A 13,501-nucleotide genomic window follows, 5' to 3' on the forward strand; every position below is an offset into this window, starting at 1 on the left:
TTTATTAAACTTAGCAGCATCAGTGTAGAAATACCCTGACAGGATGTGTGTATTATGAGCAAAATGCCCTTTAACGTCTTTAACATGAATCTGTGCTCCCGGTAGTTTAGAGACCCGAAAACTCTGAGCAAATTTCTCCTAAATTTCAGTAAATGTGTGTGAAAACATGCTGTTCTGATTGGTCGCCCTTTATGATGTCACAAATTATTATTACACAGAGGTAAATTATTGCACCAGGTGAGTCCAGAATCTTATAATAATAATAATAATAATAATAATAATAACATGTACACTCAGAATGTGGAGCTGTACTATATAATAATAATAATAATAATATTAACCCATGTAAACAGAAGAATGTGGCCTTTAAAGAGTAAAACTACTCATAATGGAGAATTAAACACATTATAATGACTGTTACCTTGATGTGTTCCTCATATTCAGGTAACAGCTGGCAAAGATTAAGCTAATTAAGATTTTATATGTTGCTGATCTTCTAATAATAACACGTCATAGTGTTGTGATGGGTGGGCTTCTGGCCTGGTAATGCCCAGATGTGGCTCTGCAGTCGCCGCAAGAATGAAGAAACGGCAGGATGTGCGAGACAGCTCGGTGGGGGGGGGGGTGTCAAGACTGAAGAGGTTTGCCTCTACAGGTGAACTGTGGGAAATTCAAAGGAAGATGCACGCAAAGAAAGTGATGTCAAAATAAAGATCCATAATGAGCTGCACACAGAGCGAACAAATGTGAAATTAGAAGTTTATACTGTATGAAGTATTAACAACAGCCAGAAAGGGATTAAGAGGTGCTACGTTCATGTTGGACGGAGATGATAAGCATTTATGGTGCAGATGTTTGGTGAATTAGGACTCAGACTGGAGGTGAATGTGGATTTTCCAGGGTTGCACTTGTGTGTGTGATGAGCACATCCTACCTGCAGGAAGGGAAGGAGGACAGGACCCAAACACAGGCAGAAGACGGTCTGAAAAAAAAAAACACTGCACAAAGGAAGGCACAGGTGATGAAACAAGAACCAGAATAAGAGCTGGTCTATACAAGGTGAGGCTGACGAGGAGAGTGGAGACAGGTGAGGCAAACAAGCAACAGGTGCAGACAATCAGAAGGGCGGGAAAATCACACACAGGCAGGAAGTGAGGCACAACGAGACAAGACTACTACAAAATAAAAGCAAAGACCACAAGACACAAAAACACAAGTGAGAAAGTAAAACTACTCTGAAGAGCGACCACACACAGAGGAAGGAGGAGGAGTCAGCCAATGTTACACCTTTAAATTAGATTATCCAGCCTTCAAACTTGGGAAAGAAGCTGTTTAAAAGGGCAATAAAAGCCTTAAATGGTCAACAAGGTTAAGACAAAGTCGGCTTTAACACACACACACACACACACACACACCCTGCAGGAGGCCTACCTGTTCCCAAGTGGACCACATGCACGAGGAGGTGATCCTGAGTTTATAACCGTCACACTTCATTACTGAAGACCAGGCGTGTCGCACTCATTTCAGTTCAGGGGCCACATGCAGCCCAATGTGACCTCAAGTGGGGCCGGACCAGTAAAATCACAGCAGAACAACCTTTAAACAGACGACAACTCCAAGTTTTTCCCTTTTGTTTTAGTGCAAAAAAGTACAAACACACTCTGTAAACGTTCACATTTACAAAAACCCCTTACAAAACATCATCGACCTTAGCCTCAGTTTATTATAATAATAATACCTTTTATTTATAGGCGCCTTTCAAGGAGCTCAAGGTCGTCGTTCACACATGTGCATCACAACTTACAGACCACGGCGTGTCTACGAAGGCACTAAACATTTAGTCACACGTATCTGGAAGTGGACAACGTAGTATTTCACTTTATCTTATCGAAACAACTTCAGGAATCAAGGTTAAAATCTTTATTGTCATTATACTGCTGCAAAACAACAATACAACGAAATTGAGATGGCACTCCCTGAGATTTAGATATAAACTATTCAGATATAAGATAAACTTATATGTCAAGATCTAGAAATGATTTCAAATTTACATTTTTCATTTCCACACCTGTGCAGTGATCCTGACCACCTGAACTGAGGCAGAAGGAAGAAGTAAATGTATAAAATTAGAAATATATAAATGTATAAAACTCTTCTTTCTTTTTCACAAAGGCATTTTGGGTAATGCGGATGCCACAGAGGTTAAAGATAACGCTCCTGACATTTGCTGTAGATGATTTATATTTCGTATCAACAATCCAAATCTGCAGCAACTAAACTAAAGCTGCCAGATAAGTGTGGTGAAGTAAAACGTTGAAGCATAAAGCAGAATTTCATGCAGCAGTTGAGCACTTGGTGACGTCCCTCCGCTGTTTGTTTGGATCCACTTTGCACCTGTTGCCTTAAATGCTTGTGTTTGCTGTGTGAACTGGGCGTCTTCTAGACTGCAGAGCTCTGCAGAGGTCCGCTGTTTATCTGTGTCGCCTCGCTTCTAATGTTTTGGTTCCCTCTCGCAGCATCTGTCACCGTTAAAAGGAAGCCGAGAGCAAAACTCAGCAGGCAGAGGTAGAAAGTAAAGAAGTCTTTCATTTGGAAAAACTCGAGGATCCAGAAATCCAGGCAGGCAAACAAAGGACAAAAACAGTTCAGGCTGAATCTGAATCGTAATAAAAACATATTAAACCGTTTTTAAAATCATGATTAGATAATAATTCAAGCAACAGAAGGTTAAACTTTGAGATCATCACATTTCTTATATAGTGTTTTTTTCTGTAGTGAAAAATGATGAGTTATTTGCAGCCATGTTTTAGTCTCCACGGCAACGTATGTCATCATCATCATCATCATCATCATCATCACCATCATCATCATCATCATCATCACCGTCCCCTCACGTCCTGGTCAAACATCTGCAGCCTCGCTTGATGTTCAGACTGCAAACTGAGCTGACAAGATGTCTGAACAGCTTCTGTATGTTATTATGGATGCAAAACACACACTCACACACACACACACACACACACACACACACACACACACACACACACACTCACACACACACCATGATGCTGTCGGCCTGTCATTCAGCATATTAATTCCCCCCCCTTCCTGCCTCCCCTGCAGAGAACTGACATCAAACTCATTTAACCTTGTATCAGGAAGTCAATTCTATTTCAGCTCAGAGTGAACCAGATAGAGGAGGAGGAAGAGGAGGAGGAGGAGAGGAGGAGGAGGATATGAGTAGAGAAGGAGGAGGAAGAGGAGGAAAGAAGGAAGAGGAGGAAGAGGAGGAGGTGAAGCCTCTCCTTCTTACCTCACTAGGAAACTTTCCATCCACAGAGGCTTTGTCTCTCAGTGACGAAGCTCTCTTGCACAAAATATTCCAGTTTTTGACCTAATTCTGAAAAACACACTAAGCTGTTTAACAAATATTCCACTTATCTTCCTGTTTGCATGCGGCCGCCTAAAGACCTGTTCCTGTCCGAGTCAAAAGGTTTGACAGCAGGTGTGTTTCTCCTGTTGTGACCTCGGCCCTGCAAACTGTTCACCTGTTGGTTTGTTTCCGACACACAGAGCTGAACCTGAGCACCCAACCCAAGAGTTGTTCCACGTTGTCCCAAACGTATTCCAGCGTATTCCAAATAATTACATACATGTGTAAAGAAACGCTCCCCAAACCCAAATAATATCCTCAAATCTCACGTGTCTCAGTGTGGACATCCTTTGCAGTAAGACCTTATTTGCAGTATCCAAACAAAATATGCTGTCAGGAATATTGTTAATTTTCTGGGGGGAATAATAGTGGAAATTTAAAGTGCGTGTAAACATAATCAATGAATGTGTTCGCATGTATACGAGTCTCCTGGTTTCTGGAGTGTGTCTGTAATGTTCTGCACATGTAGGATTCACATTCAGGTCTTCCCAGTTTTGGGAAACATGGACGTGCACCTTTGACTGTGAGTGAACAAGATGCTGAGGAATCAAGACGAAACTGCACACAGATGATGAGAAACCTGGATAGTGTTACGATCATGTACACAAGGAGAGGAATAACCACGCAAACACCCTGGATCAAAACCAGGACAGGGCTAAAGTCACGCCTTTTCCCTCTTTTTCTATGTTTAGAAAGGCTGTGATGGTTGCAGACAGCAGAGCAGATAAATATTAAAGTTAACTAACGATGATGAACACGTGTAATCACCGCACACGATCACAGCGGCTGTTAAAAATATCCTCAAAGTGCTTCACAGCCACAGTTCAGCTGCAGTTGAATCACGTCTGTCACTCATCCAGCAGCGATTCTCATTACCATTTTCTTCCTCCTCTGCCTTCCTCCTCCTCCTCCTCGTGTGTGTGTGTGTGTGTGTGTGTGTTAGGTTGGATGCCTTTGTGTGCAGTCAGTGTTGCACATTTGCATAATATGGAATACACACTAAACACACACCAGTGCATGTGTGTGTGTATCTGCATGTGCAATGTGAGTGGATTTTCTTTTGTGTGTTTGTATGCATGTGTGTGTGTGTGTGTGTGTGTGTGTGTGTGTGTGTGTGTGTGTGTGTGTGTGTTCTGAGTGTAAAAACGCTTGTTTGAGTGAGTCGTGTGTGTCTACAGTGTGTGTATTTGTGCCTCAGTCTGCAGTGAAATGAAATGTAACTCCTCATTGTTATGAAAACCACATCCTGCATTTCCCAAATTAGAAAAAGAAGACGAAGACTGAGGAGAGGAAGAAGAAAACGAGTGGGAGAGAGACGACTTTACAAACGTAGAAGCAAACCCTGGTTCTCTTCCTCGGCTTTTCGTCCTCTGCTGTGTGTGTGTGTGTTCGGGGGTGCAGGTGAACACTCAGATTCTTAACCAATAACGGAAAAGAAGAAGAAGAAGAAGGTGACGGCTTTCGTGCATGGGTGGAAATGACCAGGAGTCCAGACTCCTCCTTCCTACGACAAACATAAGTGTGTTGTTGGAAATATAAATGAGAATGTGGACCACAAGGCCAAATAGGTACACATATGTAAATATGTATAAAGCAGCCAGCGGTTAAAGACAAATAGTTTCTTGATCCAGTTTGAATTGTGGCATGAATTCATTTTGCAAGTCAAGACGGTCGAAGATTGTTGTAAAACAGGCAAAGTATCCAGGTGGGTTTCCACCAAATGCAAAGCAGATTCTTCTTCTGTAGTCAAACATTGTGCAAAGATACCAACAGACACAAGACGACGCATAAACGAAGGTTGAAGAGTGTCGGTGAAAGAGCCAGCAGCTGCTTCAGGAGCCTTCAGGAGCTGTTTCAGAACAAAGTGCTGCCAAGAAACTCAAACTGGGTCAAAGGTGAAAGTGAACTCTTGGAGCGTTTCCTGAACCGACGGCGTCACCAGGAGGAGCGTCTGAGGGGCTCTTCCTTTACTGGGTTCATCAGTGCTGCTCACACAAATACTTAAAACAACTATTTTAATTTAAAGGAACAGCTTCAAAGTTATTTTGATGGTGCACTGGTCTTGTGTGCAGGACTCTTTGTCACCACAACAGCAACACTCTTGTTTTGATTCTTATTGTCTTTTAAATACAGTTTCTTTTGTTTTTATTGTCTTGTACCTGCAGTTTCAATGATTTTCTGAGCCTCATTTTTAATTTGTGTTTCTGTCCCTTTAAAGCACTTTGAATTGACTTGTGTCTGAAAACACTCACCACAGCCACTAAAGTGATGCTGATTGGCTGAATAAAAACCAGGCTTGTGTTGGACGATAAAGAAAATTACATTCACTCTCTCTGAATATTGCTCATATTTTGCAAATGCAACCTTTTTACTGAATTTGGCGACCGCTCTCACTCCTGTGAAGCGTTACCGCGGTTAAGGTCTCATGCTAGTTAGCGTTTAGCGTTCGAAACAATAAAAGTGGATCAATTTCTAATCAGGCAGAGCAGATGGAGGGACTGCAGAGGGCAGACTGCAGGTGGCAGACGGATGATTCTCTAATTTGTCCTGCATGGATGCAACGTTTTCTGTTGATTATGCAACCAAACCTGCTCCAGTTTCCAGAGAAGTAATGTATCAGAAAAGATTCTTCACACTCATCCTTTTACGGAAAGTCTACGGAAACACACACACACACACACACACACACACACACACGCACGCACACACACACGCACATACACACACACACACACATTCCTTGTTGACCTTGGGATTACAAGCGTTTCCTCGTTGCTGTGACAACACAGCTGTACTGCTTGTGGCCGGATAAACAGCAGCAGCTGGTACCAATTGTGCTGTGTCACCGTGTGTGTGTGTGTGTGTGTGTGTGTGTGTGTGTGTGTGTGTGTGTCCTCTCATTAAGGCAGCACCCCCACACTCCCCCAGTCATCTGTCTTCTTCTTCTGGGAAAAGAAGGTGAAGCATCACTTTCTTCTTTTGCCTCTCCTCCTCTCCTGTTTCCTCTCCATATGTTGCCTCCCTATTCTCTCCCCTCCACTTATTTTCTCATTTTGCGTCCCCCCTCTTTCGCCCTCTCTCGTCTCGCCTCCTCTCCTTGATTTGGTCGGTTGATGTTCTCTAAGTGGGAAACGTACCGCGGAGCAAATGTGATAAAACTGCAGTTTCTCTGCAAAAAGGGAGGACGAGCCAAAGTCGGGGGGGGGGGGTTGTGCCAAACGTTTCATTTCCACTGACACTTTTCTGAGTTCGATTCACACCCGCATATTCTGCGAGGACGCTCCCTCCCAGCATATTTCAAAAATGCAACAGAGGAGTGAGGGAGCAGTGATTTTGGCCTCGTGGCTGCACAGTGTGGGAGTGTCAGAACATAACCACAGCCCTGCTGTTTATCACGGTTAAGGGGAGCGTCTGTCAGCTCCGAGGATCCCGTTAAGCCGTGAATGCAGCACAGTCATCAGCGGGGTGGTGTGTTGTGCTTACTGCCACTGCAGAGGAATAAATCAGGCACTCAGGTGTGCAGTTAAACTTCATCTTCAGTCCAGATAAAAGTCAGAACATTAAAGTGAACAACCCACAAAGAACAGCAGAATAAAAATCATAGTTAGAGAGAGAAAAAGATTTGTTATGAAGAGACAACTATACCATTTAGCACTCGACCTTTTGTATAATAAAACCAAGATTTCCTCTCCTGCAGCCACAAACATTTCACTTCCCCGTCACCATCTTGGTTTTCTAGAACCAGAGGCTAGCTGTGGTGAGTGTGCTGTCCTCGTCCCACGCTACGTTTAGGTTCTCAGTAACACGTGTCACATACAGTACTGTGTATTTTGGGGGGCCTGACATCGGTGTAAGCATTGCATGGTTTCATCTTTATTGTGCAGGTCATGGTTAATGCACAGTGTTGACTTTCACGATACGACTGCTCACCAATGACGTGTGGCAGCCAGCTAGCATGCATGTTGGATTCAGACTGTGAAATAAACGTGTGATTGACTGTCGTCGTACCTGGTTACAGCTGTTACATAATGCAGAAGCATAAACACAACCGTGCACGCATCCATTTTGGACTCTATCTGTAAATTAAATATATATATCTGCCATTTTGGACTCTCCCTTAAAGGTCACGTCAAAGTCATTTTGCACGCACCGTCTTTAACCTCTCATCGCTCCTCCTTTCTTTCCCGTTCGCTAACTGCACAACTATCAGAGTTAATTGCTAAAGTTGCCGACTGATTGATCGAATTAACGAGGGAAATGGGAGATGGAAGCCCTTCCCCCTCCTCTCTCTCTGTTCCCATGATGCTCTGCGCTCCACTGGTTTGAGACGGAGCAAAGATGGAGGATATCACCGTGTTCACTTTGCCTGTCAAATGACGGAGGCTTCTTTTGTCTTCTTAAAGGTCTGTGTGTGTGTGTGTGTGTGTGTGTGTGTGTGTGTGTGTGTGTCGGTGGGTTAATAAGCTGTGTGGATCACCTGAGTCCCTCCAGCCTCAGGCCAGACGACCAGACGTGTGTGTGTGTGTGTGTGTGTGTGTGTGTGTGTGAATAATTTACAGCAAAAAAATCCCAGTTTCATTTCTGTCTCTTCATAAATGCAGCTTCTCAACAATACGGCTGTTTAACAACTCATTCGAGAAAACGGTGGAAACACGAGAGAGTTGCTGGGAGTTTTTGCTGAAGCTAATTTTTGGTAAAAAAAAAAGGTGATTTCACGATGACGTCACTACAAAAACCAAAGCATTTCAGGACAAAGCATCTCTGTTTGTGCACAAATGGTTTTAAAATGTGAACTTTAGAGGTGCTGGTAGGTGTGGAGGGAACTAGGCTTCCTGTCTCACTCAGCTTTATGCTAAGCTAGGCTAACCTTGGGCTCTGCCGCCTTCAGATGGAGCTTGTGCTCATGTAATGGGAGGGGATACAGACGTTGTGCTTGCTTGTCACGTGGTTACGCTGTGAGAACACAGCCACCAAAGCCACCGTGGATAGCAATGTAGCTAGCTAGCGAGTGGGCAAAGGTCGGCGGTTTGATCCCCGGCTCCTTCAAGTCCACATGGCAGGAACCTCCACACCGAACCCCAACTTCCACAGCTTTGGTGTGCGGATGTGTGTGAAAGAACTTAAATTGGAGAAATGAATAGAAACACAAACACAGACCGTTTAGTCTGAAGGCTCCATTAAAGAAGTGGACGTAGCTTCTGGGTTCTCTTTAATAGGACTCCACCGGCTCCAAACAGAAGTCTGATTGGATGGAAGTCAATGAGGAAATGAGCCGACTTCTCTCCTGATTTATCAGCTTAGTGAACATTTTCCTGATGAGTTTATGATCAGAGGCGGTCTTTGACAAATTAACATCACTTCTGGCTCCAAAAAAAAAACAAGATGGCGCCCATGAAGCCAAACTCGAGGCTTCAGAACTTGGCTTCGTCTGAAAGTCGCTTTAGAGGACGCTAAAACACTCAATAAAGAAAAGGAGCCGTAGCTTTATTTCACCTGTTTTTTTGACAAACCAAAATCATTTCTGTGACTGAGGTGTTTTTCAGGTAGACTTGCAGGTTTGGTGCTGTGGCTTAGCGGGTCAAAGCGCCTGTCTCGTAAACAGGAGATCCTTGGGTTCAAATCCCAGCTGCACCTAAGTTTCCCTATTGAGCTCATTTGTGCTTCTAATGAACAATATACCTGAAAAAAACTCTTAATTTCCTGTTTTTCTTTATTTTTTCAGGCTAAAATTCAAACTTAACATGACAACATTATGGAAACTAGCCCTAATCAATAATATTATTCATTAATATTTTGAGAATAAGTTGAATATTTAGTACGAAGCTTCGGGAAAATAACTAAATATAAACTATTTTGTCTGAACATCGAGCATAAAGAATTTTTAGGGCTAGTTTAAAACATTTATTCTTGTTTATTTTTTGGTTTAAACTTTATTTTGACTTCTGATTCTAAAATGCAAAATAAAAATAAAAAGTCTTTGTGAGCTACAAGTACAAAGTCCCCTGTCATACATATTGATCAGCTGCTGAGATGCTTCGAAGGAAGGAGCTGTTGCAGTCGTAGCGGTGCTGTGGCTTAGCGGGTCAAAGCGCCTGTCTCGTAAACAGGAGATCCTGGGTTCAAATCCCAGCAGCACCTCACAGGTTTAACCCCCAGAACGGCTTTAAGAATGCAGGATGTTGAGAAAACTTAAACTGAGCTTAAAACATTAAAAGCAAATCATAAGGTGCTTAAATTAGTGTTTTTATGAATGGAGTCTGGTGGTTTGGACCAAGTGATATAACAGCTATTTCTCATCTTATTGGTGTCTGTAGGGATCCTTTCCATAATGTTGTCTGACAGGTTTAAAAAAGTTATTCCTTAACTACCTGGTCTGCTCTGGGACTGGTTTAGTTTTCCAGTTAAAGTCAACACTTTATGTTTCTTTTATTTAGTCTGGATGACTGAGTCAGCACTCCTCTTTTGGCTGTATTTATTTTGTTGATTAAAGCTGTGCCCTTAGGCCCTTTTTCCTTTTGTAGTTCGCCTCTTTTTTTTTGTTTGTTATTTGTAAAGCTAAATTTCCCTTGACACATCCATCCGCTAAGTAACTTTATTTTGCCAAATCCATCTGGCTTTACGTTGCTTTCCTTTCCTCTAGAGAAGTAACTCACAGCAGCATGTAAGTGGATTCCGCCATCTTTCCAAATGCACCTTTTATTACTGCTCTGGCTCCCATTTTTTTAAAAAAAACCTCTGTGTGAGTGCACATTCGTCATCTGTCCCTCGAGGCCGACACAAAAATGATCATTTCAACTTTATTTCAGCATTATCAACAGAGGCTCAAGTTGAAGAACTAAAGACATACAGGAAGAAAGGTGCTGCCTCTCCACACTTCAGTCCTCCACACTTCACTTTTCAAGAGATGATGCACAATCTGAGCAAGAGTTTAATGTTGCATGATCATTTAATCTAACTCATGTTCTCTTTTTAACTAGTGCCGCCAAAACAAGTCTTTCCTACGGCCTGTTTTTGATTTCTGTTGCTGTATTTGGGCTTTCAGGAAATAGCCGGATCCTTAACCCTTTCATGCACAGAGGTCACTGCAGTGTGCAGCTATTCAAAAGCTGTTTTCTTGTATATGCATGAGTTTTGATGCTTATTTATTTGTTCGGATTCATGGCGGTGGTCACTTTAACTTCTATGCTATTGTAACATCAGAATTTCCACCCCAGGGATCAATAAAGTATTTCTATCTATCTATCTAACCCAGTGGGAAGCCACTGAAGAGGAAGAGTGAAGCCAAGATGGCCGACAGACAGACAGAAACACCAAGTTGCTCATTTCTTTCTGTTCAAACCTTCTTTAAAAAGAGACCCTTTGCAGGTAAGAAACATATGGGGACATCAGGTAACATCTAAGGAGTCATGCAGTTGCTAAATTTTCCAAGTATTGATTTTATATTGGGAGGAAATGATGATTAATCACATGTCCACTGAAGTGTACATCATGCATCAGTAGCTAGATTTCAACTAGTGGACATGTAAATATATCTTTATAAAATAAGGGTTCAAGTTCAAACCTTGTTTTTTAGCCTAAAGATGAATAAAAACACTTCATCACTGAGGACTGATCATAATTCACGCATGAAAAGGTTAAACCGGGACCAGACTATGTGATATTTGAGGGAAGGAGAGACTGGTGACTGACTTTATGGAGCTTGAATGTGAGCAAACATGGCGTCCGGTGTGCACGATACTGTGCTGTGTTGTGTCTGAAAAAGCCTAAAAAACTAAAATAAAGGCGACTGTGAGCTTTCCTTTGTTCCACCTCGCAGCACCAACAGCATCCTCTGGCTGCGCACCAGACCTCCTCTCAGAAAGGCTTGTGGTTTATGGAGCGTTGCGGCCTCTGCGATCCTCCGAGCCTCCTCTCTCGGTGCTGCTTCATAAAGCACAACGAAAACATGTGGCGATGCCGCCAGAGCATCTGAGAGGAGCTAAAAAATACTGATTTGTTAAATGTAAACTAAAAACCAAAGTACTTCATCTTGCTTTTATGTTCTGTTTTATAATTTTATGGTGTTATTAGTCATACTTATCTTCTTTGTCATCACCATTGTCATTTACTGTGTTCTTTGAGGTAAAATCGCTGTTTTTGTGAATGGAGTCTGGTGTGTGTGTGCAGAGAGCGATATAACGGCTGTTTGTGGTTAAACCAAAAGGATCTTCCAGGTCTCTCTCTGTAGGGATCCTTTCCATGATGCTGTCACACACTTAGAATAACACTCTGAGCCTGTCAGTGGATCAAACAAACTCTTTTAGTGGACCTACTGTGCTATACTGCTCTTTTCAAAAAACACCAGACTCCATTAACAAAAACAGTAATTTTACCTCTCAGAATAAAGGGGTTTCTTGTTTACCGCTGACCTGATCAGTTAGTTTGTTTGTGTTATTGTGTGAGTTTTAAAAGCTTAGTTCAGATCCAACACAATATTTGTGTAATAAATAAGACAAACAAACTAACTGATGAAGGCAGCAGTACAGCAGCAGCTCCTGTAATCTGTGAGCTAAAATTCCTGTTTTTGTGAATGTAGTCTGGTGTGTGTGCAGAGAGCGATATAACGGCTGTTTGTGGTTAAACCAAAAGGATCTTCCAGGTCTCTCTCTGTAGGGATCCTTTCCATGATGCTGTCACACACTTAGAATAACACTCTGAGCCTGCCAGTGGCTAAAACAAGCTCTTTTAGTGGACCTACTGTGATCAGGTGCAGTTGTCCCAAAGGATCACGTTGCAGCCATTGTAGTCCACTCACATTGAGGTGATCTACTTGACCAATTCCAAAAATTATTTTACCTACCAGTCATTTCAAACCCAAAATATGTTTAAATAACTCCTGATATCCATTCAGGGACTGTAATCAATAGAGTTGCTTTCCTTTTAGTGGATGTAAAGGGCCTCACAAACACAACAGCAGACAGATTCAGCCACACTGAGGGTTAAACTCGTGAGGTGCTGCTGGGATTTGAACCCAGGATCTCCTGTTTACGAGACAGGCGCTTTGACCCGCTAAGCCACAGCACCTGCACACCTGCAGCAACAAATTTGAGAGATTCACCTTTAAACTGTAACAACTTTAGGACTGATGTAGGATCATCTTGAAGCTGCAAAGAAAATCAAGAGGAAATTTAAGAACTTTGCTTTCAAGAATCTCATTTTAAAGTTTTTTTTTCTGAAGAATAAAGTCAAGAAAAATTCCTGAATATCCTTTTCTTTTTTTGTTTCTTGAGAAGGTTTGGTGAACCCGGCCCGGCCCTTGTTCTTCTTTGACAGGCTGCAGTCGGTGCCGATGGTGAAGAAGAAGTTTTGTGATCGCTGCTGCAGAGACAAAAGCGACTGAGCGACACTCATGAACCACATTTGAACCTCTAACATCAAGAGCAGTGACAGCCACCACATCACTCCACTGGGAGACGCAGAGAGTGTGTGTGTGTGTGTGTGTGTGTGTGTGTGTGTGTGTGTGTGTGTGTTTGGATGTCAGAGATGTTAGAGAAAGCACAATCTGTATCTGTATGTGTCTCAGAGAGCGTAGATAGTCTGCCTTTGTGTGTGTGAGTGTGAGTGTGTGTGTGTGTGGAAGATGAAAGGGATGCAGACTGGCCTCGGGCTCCAATTAAAAACAGGCTGAGGTTGCCATGGCGATAAAGGTGAACCGAAGTACTTTATGAAATATTACTGACTGTCAGGCTGGTTAACACAGCCGGCAGAAAAACGATCCGTTCTGTGGATGTTTCAAGTGTCTCAGTTAGGGTTTAACCCCGACTTCTCCACGTCCGCTCCTGTTTGTGAAGATGCTCTCAACACCTGGATCATTAAAGGTGATAATAATGATAATAATAATGATCAGAATATTCAGGATCACGTTTATGGCCAGTTTAAAGTTTTCACTTTACAGGGAATTTGCTTTGGTACGTTGGTGCTTCATCAGAAAAGAAATATAAAATATAGAGATATTTACAAAATATGGGAAAAATCATGATAGAGAATGTTTTTAAAATTATAGCAACAAGCAATAAGAGGTGCCTTTAT

At 42.3% G+C, this 13,501-nt stretch overlaps 3 non-coding genes across 3 annotated transcripts; 2 read left to right on the forward strand and 1 right to left on the reverse strand.

Annotated features, from left to right (window-relative positions):
• Nucleotides 1–8,992: 8,992 nt before the first annotated feature.
• Nucleotides 8,993–9,067, forward strand: trnat-cgu (transfer RNA threonine (anticodon CGU)). The gene has a single exon. It is a non-coding gene; the product is annotated as a tRNA-Thr (tRNA).
• A 430-nt stretch (nt 9,068–9,497) lies between these two features.
• trnat-cgu (transfer RNA threonine (anticodon CGU)) lies at nt 9,498–9,571 on the forward strand. The gene has a single exon. It is a non-coding gene; the product is annotated as a tRNA-Thr (tRNA).
• A 2,851-nt stretch (nt 9,572–12,422) lies between these two features.
• On the reverse strand, nt 12,423–12,496 carry trnat-cgu (transfer RNA threonine (anticodon CGU)). The gene has a single exon. It is a non-coding gene; the product is annotated as a tRNA-Thr (tRNA).
• Between the last annotated feature and the right edge of the window lie 1,005 nt (nt 12,497–13,501).

The sequence above is a fragment of the Pempheris klunzingeri genome, chromosome 13 (assembly GCF_042242105.1).
Source record: "Pempheris klunzingeri isolate RE-2024b chromosome 13, fPemKlu1.hap1, whole genome shotgun sequence".
Lineage (NCBI taxonomy): Eukaryota > Metazoa > Chordata > Actinopteri > Acropomatiformes > Pempheridae > Pempheris > Pempheris klunzingeri.